This window comes from Alligator sinensis, unplaced genomic scaffold (assembly GCF_000455745.1).
Source record: "Alligator sinensis unplaced genomic scaffold, ASM45574v1 scaffold675_1, whole genome shotgun sequence".
NCBI lineage: Eukaryota > Metazoa > Chordata > Crocodylia > Alligatoridae > Alligator > Alligator sinensis.
In genome coordinates, this window is record NW_005842594.1 from 650,900 (window position 1) to 658,209 (window position 7,310).

Consider the following 7,310-nt stretch of genomic DNA (forward strand, 5'->3'; position numbering starts at 1 on the left):
GTTTGGAGGGGATGTTGTGAAATGTTTTTGAAATGGTGGGTTGCTGTTGGGTTTGGGATGGAGTACGCCCCCCCCACCCCTGCTACACTCTGTCCTCATCCACTCCCTGCAACTGGCCAAAGAGAGGTAGAGGTATAAAACCCAACCATCTGTCCCCCCTCCCTCCAGCCCCCAAGAAAGGTATAGTTAACCCTTTTACCCATGGGGTGAGATAGACACACACAGATGTAAATTGTAAAAGAATTTATTGTAACCTAACCAAGAGAACAAAGCACTGCTAGTTGTATACTGCCAGGCAACCCTGAATTTGCGCCACCTCTCCCAACCAGCCTCTCCTTGAGGATATCTCCTTGGTCCCTGCACTGCCTGCAAAATCCCCCCTGGGAAGCCGCCAGACACTTTGCAAAGTCTTTGGTACCTGCACTGCTTGCAAAATCCACCCTGGGAAGCCGCCAGACACTTTGCAAAGTCCCCGACAGGGGCTGACTTCTGGCCAGTCTTCTCTGCCTCTGGGGCTTGCACCTGGCTGCCCTGCACAGACCCCAAAACTTTGGCATAAAACCCAGAAACTTTGCACACACACAGCTATCCTACCCACTTTTCCCGCCTTCTTTTTATGCTCTTTTCCAACCTGGTGCCAGACTGTTTGGGTTTTTTTTCACACCAAAATGAGGCCGGGTAGTGGTGGTCGGGGAACAGCCCAGGCCTATAAATTTGGGGAACAGTGGTCGTGCTGCACGTTCGCAGTATTGATGAGAGAGGGGAGGTGGATGAGACACAGCTAAACACCAGAGGCAGAAAAAGTGGGAATACAGCATCGACAAGAATGCAGGCCGCAGACCTGGGGTGCAGGGAATCTTAAAGTCCCTGAATGAGTGCAGCTTTGCAACATGCAACTTGAAATAACGCAGCACTGTTATGCATTCGTTGGTAAGTGAGGGTAGACAATACAATATCATTGGTATAATAATAGTTATGACTATTTAATAACATAGTTATAATAATATATAATTATAACTAACTTACAATAACTATAAGTTATTATAAGTATATATAGACTATAGAGAATTATAATAACACACACGCATATGCACACTTAGTGCACAATCAGTCACTGCACTGACAAGAAGCACATTCTTCAGGTCTGAAGCAAGGTGAATTTGTACCAGGGCTTGAATACTCTGTCCCACCAGGGAGGTCACCCACTGTAAATGTAAACATAAATTATTATTATTGACTACCTACCAACAGCATGCTTGAGTGGGTTACAAATGTAAGTACATTTGTAACCCATGTAATGTGTGTAAGCCATGTAACCCAAATGTAAACCGTGTCATACAAATGTAAGTACCAATGTAACTCACTCCTACTTTTGCTATTGAATAGAAAACCAAAGACAGTAATGGATTGAAAGACAATGACTCCTGTGATTGACTGACATCTTTCTTTTGTGAAACTAGGAGCAAAAATTTGCATCAAAAGAAAGCATCACCAGTGGGTGTGGTCATGCATCACCTCTCCAAACCAACTCCAGGAAGAAAGGAAAAAAGAAAAAATAAAACATTTTGAGGGTTGCCAAAACGTGGAATAAGCTTCCAAGGGAGGTGGTGCTGTCCCCTTCCTTGGAGGTGTTTAAAAGGAGATTGGACAGACATCTGGCTGGGGTCATCTGACCCCAGCACTCATTCCTGCCCCGGGCAGGGGGTTGGACTCAATGATCTAATAGGTCCCTTCCAACTTAACATCTATGAAAACATGAAAACATGCCACACACAAGTAGACAAAAAAATTACAAGATGTTATTACAAAATTTACAAAACCTTATTTAAAAAAAAAAAGGCAGTGGGTGCATAAGTACAAAAAAAATTAAATAATGTTGCTGTTGATCTTTGGGTGGAATATGACCCCCCACCTCCCTCTCAGTCACATTCCTAAGGTGGATTTCAGACTGTTCAGTCACCCCCGACCCGTCCCCCATACCCGCTGCCAGGTGCCCCACCCCGCCAAAGTATTTAACCCTTCCACATACAGGACAATAAGTGCTGGTGTGTAATGAGCTCCCCCCAAACCACTGCCAGCCTCCAAGCAGCAACCCCCTACCCCAGTCCACCTCACCACCCATCCTGCTCATCTTCCCCTCCACTCCCATCCCCCCCCTACCCCCCATCTGCTACACTGCACACCCCTGCAGACAGACACAGATATTTAGTTGTAAATTTTAAAAGAATTTATTGTACTGAAAAGAAAGAGCACTGCTAGTTGCTGTCAGCAATACGTGCTGCCAGGGAGTCCTGCACAAGTGCTGCTCAACCAGCTTCTCCTTGTTGATATCTCCTCGGTCCCTGCACTGCTGCCTAGCCACATCTCTGTGTGGCCGCTGCCTGTTGCGTTTCTTCAGTCCACGACTCCCTGAAAACCTCTCCACAGGTCTCACAGATGTTGTGCAGCATGCAGGCTACCACTACAAATGCTGTGATATTTTCTGGCTCCAGCTTGAGCCAGCACGTAAGCATCTGCCAATGTCCTTTCAGTAGGCCAAACACACATTCCATGGCCATCCTGCAGCTGCTCAGACGGTAGTTGAAAAGCTGCTTCTGCGGGTTGGAAATGTTCCCTCCACGAGGCTTCATGAACCAGGGCTTTAGGGGGTAGGCAGCATCTACTAATATAACCGGGGAACAGCAACACCGTGGATCACTGTCTTGTGGGCTCTGGGTGCATAGTGTCCTTTCTCCGTGAATCAAGGGAGAGGAGAGTTTCTGAACACACACACGTCATGTGCGCTGCTGGCCCACCTGGTAAAAATGTTTGTGAACCAGTCCCAGTGGTCCACTGTGGCTTGCAGTATCATGGAGGCAAATCCTTTCCCGTTTGTGAAAGACCTCCCTTTCCCCGAAGGGCACACCACTGGGATGTGAGTGCTGTCTAGAGCCCCCATGCAATTAGGGAACCCCTTGTCATTGAAGCCATCTATGACCTGCCGTGCATTCCCAAGGCAGATAAATTTGTTTTCTGCAATGTCCTTTAGCAGCTAGCATACTGTGCGAGTTGCCACCCCAACTGGGCAGGGAGCCATGGCAAACTGGTTTTTGATGTAGTGGAGGCTTCACGGCATGGCCAGTTTCATGATGGCCGTTGCCACTCTTGTTCAGTGGGATAGCTCGTTCATTATATGTTGGTGTCTTGCCTCACAATGTACGGCCCCAACATTGAGATGATATAAACCATCAACCTGGTCATTTGGAACGTCTCCAGCTTTTGCTGCTCATTCCAAGTGGTCAGCATGATTCACTCCCACCAGTCCGAGCTGCTGTTGCAGGCCCAGACCATGTGGATGCTGCTTCTGAGTTTTCTCAACACAACCCAGTCATGTTCCATTGCATCTTTGCATTCCACTGTGTTTTCCCACCACTTCTTGGTACATCTCCATTTTCTTTTTTACACAGTTCTGACACCTTGCATACACACTAATGCTGCAAATGCTAGCATGCTTATTTGGTGGTCCATCATTATTCTCATCCAGATCAGCAGTACATCACGTCGCCTTCTCAGCACGAGCATCCTCTCTCATCCTGCTCACTCATGTCCTCCAGATTCTTCATGGTGGAGGAGCCTTCACTGCATTTTTCTCCATCTCACATGTTTAGTATATCACCACCATCCCCCCACACCAGTGTGGGACAGAAGGGGGGGGGGGGGGGGGGAGTTGATCTCTGTCTACCTAGCTGCATTCCATAGGTGACCACTGGTTTTTCAATAAGTAGCCCCGGTGCACTGGGCATTTGGGCATTTGTGCAGCCATGCTCTAATGCATCAAGTCTTTGTTCAAGACAAGTTGTAATCAAAAGGTTGCAAACAGAAAATTTTGCAATACTCCTCTCCTGTTAATGTTGGACCAGCCACCTGAATATGTATCCAAGGTCTGCAACAACAGACTGTGCTTCTGCAATAACATTATTTTATTCAGCAATAACAAAAAAGGCCTTCATTGTGGGACTAACTAGGGGACAACAGGCCAAAACATTAGTAGGCAGGGCAGGTGTGAATCGATTTTGGTAACATTCCTGGGCATTGAGCAGCCATCCCAATGGACAGTGGCCTTCCATATGCCAAGCTTAAGCCCATCAACAAGTCTTTTGCTGGTAAAGGTGTGCTTCTTCACCTTTTGGCACAGATGATGGCTTCACAATCATTTGAATTTTGGTGGCAGTTTTATAAAGCAGCACCCCAAATTTTGCCAGGGACCTTTCATGAATCACTTGCTGTTGACCACAAGCTGCTTCCCCATGTCTCAGAAAGTGAAGTCCAGCAGTATGGTGGTCATGGAGCAAGAGGCTGGTACCTCCAACACATGTGGACCCAACTGGACCCGGGAAGAACTGCAGGACTTAATTGACATCTGGTCAGAGCAAAGCATCATAGACAGGCTGGAAAATAGGAGGAATAAGCCTGTTTATGTCACCATTGCAAAAGCACTGCAGGCTGGAGGGCACAACCATGACTGTACCCAGGTCCAGTGCAAGATCAAGGCCCTGAGATCTGTGTTTTACTGTGCCAAAGATGTGAACTCTTGCTTTGGGGCAGGGTGCACAATTGCTCCTTTCTACGACCAGCTGTCCATCATTCTCGCCAAGGATGCATGGTGACACTCCAGGTATGCTGACTTTCAGGACCAGTGTTGAGGAGGAGGAAGAGGAGTAGGAGGAGGAGGAGATCACGCTGACAGAGGCAGCTCCTCCTGAGAGTTGTACCATGAGCATGTCGAAGAACTACGGAAACTGCTCCATGCTCCTGGTGGACGGGCACTGCCAAGAAGAAGAGCAAGTCACCCTACATTGATTCCAGTGCCAGTGTCCCTCTCGACTCCAGAGAGTAGCATATATCAGCTGGAGGAGGAGGAATAACGAGGAGAAACTGATGCAGTCAATGAGGGTCCTCTTCCCAGCACTCAGTCATCATTTTGTGCTCCCAAGATGCAAGAAGATGTGTGACCGGTGACTTGTAAGTATCTTGTAATGTGCCTCTTGTCACTGCCAGGCACTGTACTACTCAGGTTCATGTCAGTTGTGCTTTGTGGGCTGGGGCGGGGTGTTACATTCATGTGTGGCTGGTGGTGGGTCACCATGCTGTTTCAGGGGTGGTGGATGAGGGGTATACACCATTGTTTTGTTCAGTATCATGACTTGATACATGATATCCTGGACAAAATGGTGAACTCAGAGTATTAAAGCAGATACCAGCCGAATTTCCACTTCAAAAAGTGGGTACCGAAAGACAAAAGTAGCTCTCCTCAGCTTGCCTCTGTCCAGGAGGTAGCCAATATAGCTGAGCTTGCTCCCCAAAATGCACTTGAGTCAGGGGAGGGCCGTAACACTGCCACCAGGGCCAGGCGGTCACCACTCTGGTTCAGGGAGCCAGGGCAGGTTCAGGGTGATGGTGGGGTGAAGGCAAGGAAGACCAAGTAACTGAGCACTTACAATAGTGTGTTCATTACAATAAAAAATCATGTTATCACATTCCCATAAAGTAGAAGTGGTGTCTCACCTCTCAGAAGCCATGCATGACACTCTGAACAGGCTTTGGCCCGAGTATCCACCTGTTGCACCCTGGGCTGTGGCCTCTCTCTCCCAGTCTGTTGCCCCAGAGCTGAGGCCAAAATATGACCCCGCTTTTGGTTGCAGAAAATTCCCAGCCTGTCTATGCACACACACTCATGCACGTGTACGTGTGTGCACACACACACACATGCTTATGCTACTACATGCTTGATAGTAGTAATACTGATCAATATTGATCGACATTAATCAAACAAAAATGTCTATACTGTTTCAGCTGTATCGTGATTTACCAATCAAAATAGATAGCATTTCAATTTATTGTGAAAAAATAAAGAGCAGAAAGAAAAAATGCTGATTTGTACTTGCTCCTGCTTGATTGATTGATTGGGGAGGGGATGGTGTTTTGATTGATTGATTGGGGAGGGTGTTTTGGAGGTGGATGATGGGAAAACAAAAGCCAACCATTACAAAGAAGACTTGCCCTCATTCAAGATCCCTGCATGCATGCCTGGTCAAGTATTGCCACTTGCTGCTTTTCTTCTTGTCTGCCTGGTTCTGGGGTGGATGGGCAGATGGGGTGGGGGGCGTTGGGATGACTATTGCTTACAACAGGGTGATCCTGGCTTTTGGATTGTGGGTAAAGAAAACATTGGAGGACCTCCCATCTTTCCAGTATGCCGTGACTCCATAAATGCTAACAATTGTTAACAGTGAATGATTCATGTGACCTCCTGTCTTTTGTGAAACTTTCTTGCATACATGCCAAGGATCCCCAGGCTGAGAAGGGCAGGCGCGGCCAGCACTTCTCGCAACCAACCAACCCCACCCACTCCCAAAATGCAATCTGCCTATGTATGTATGCATGTAGGAATGAAAAAAAACAAACAACTGACACAATTTCAAATTTCTGAACTTTATAACTCTAACGAAAAAAAGTGGCTTCTACATAGTATCAATATTGAAAATGTTCTATCTCTGATGTCCATAATGTTCTGCAGGGAAGGGAAGAAAAAAGAAGAATGGGGTTTGAACCAACACAAGTCGAACCCCTGTCCTCCCCCCTCCCCCTCCTCCCCGAGGTCATTGGGACATTTATTACCTATATATCACCAGGGACAGTTTATAGTCTGGGGGGACGGTCTGGCAGGCAGCATCCACCTTGACTAATTGTCGTGGTTCTGGAATGGGAATGTGAATTATATGAAATATATAAGAAATAGAATGGTTTGAAATATTGAATGGTGAAAGGGAAGGTAGGTAGGTACCAAACTCCAGAAAGCTGGAAACTTACCATTCTGCTGATGCTGCTGTGCTGGTCAGTACTGAACACCGTGGTGGTGGGCACAGCAGACACGGGGAGTAGATACTAGACTGGGAATGTGAATTATAAAAAATAGGAAGGTTTGAAATATTGAAGGGTTAAGGGCTACTACACTCTGTTGCAAACTTGCCATTCTGGAGATGCTGCTGTGCTCCATGCTGAGCATCATGCTGGGTGCAGCGGGCAGGGGCGCTGGTGCTAGGTGGAAGACAAGTGCAGCAGGGAGCAGCTACCAGCAGTGGCGGTAGGAACAAAACAACTGAACATCCCATAATAGATTGTTCCGCCATTACCTTCACTGCCTGGCTCCCTGTGGTCAGCTGTGGTGTAGAAGCAGGGGGAGGGATGGATAGGCAGAAAAAACACTGCTTGAAGATATTCCAGGGGGACAACACCCCTCCCCGCAGGGACCATGCATTATAATACAAGAA

General features: G+C 47.3%; 1 long non-coding RNA gene across 1 annotated transcript; it reads right to left on the minus strand.

Moving 5' to 3' along the window:
• Positions 1–6,495: 6,495 nt before the first annotated feature.
• Positions 6,496–6,923, minus strand: LOC102387544. Its single transcript, XR_324881.1, has 3 exons — positions 6,850–6,923; positions 6,658–6,736; positions 6,496–6,550 (listed from the first exon to the last, which is right to left on the minus strand). It is a non-coding gene; the product is annotated as an uncharacterized LOC102387544 (long non-coding RNA).
• Positions 6,924–7,310: the final 387 nt, after the last annotated feature.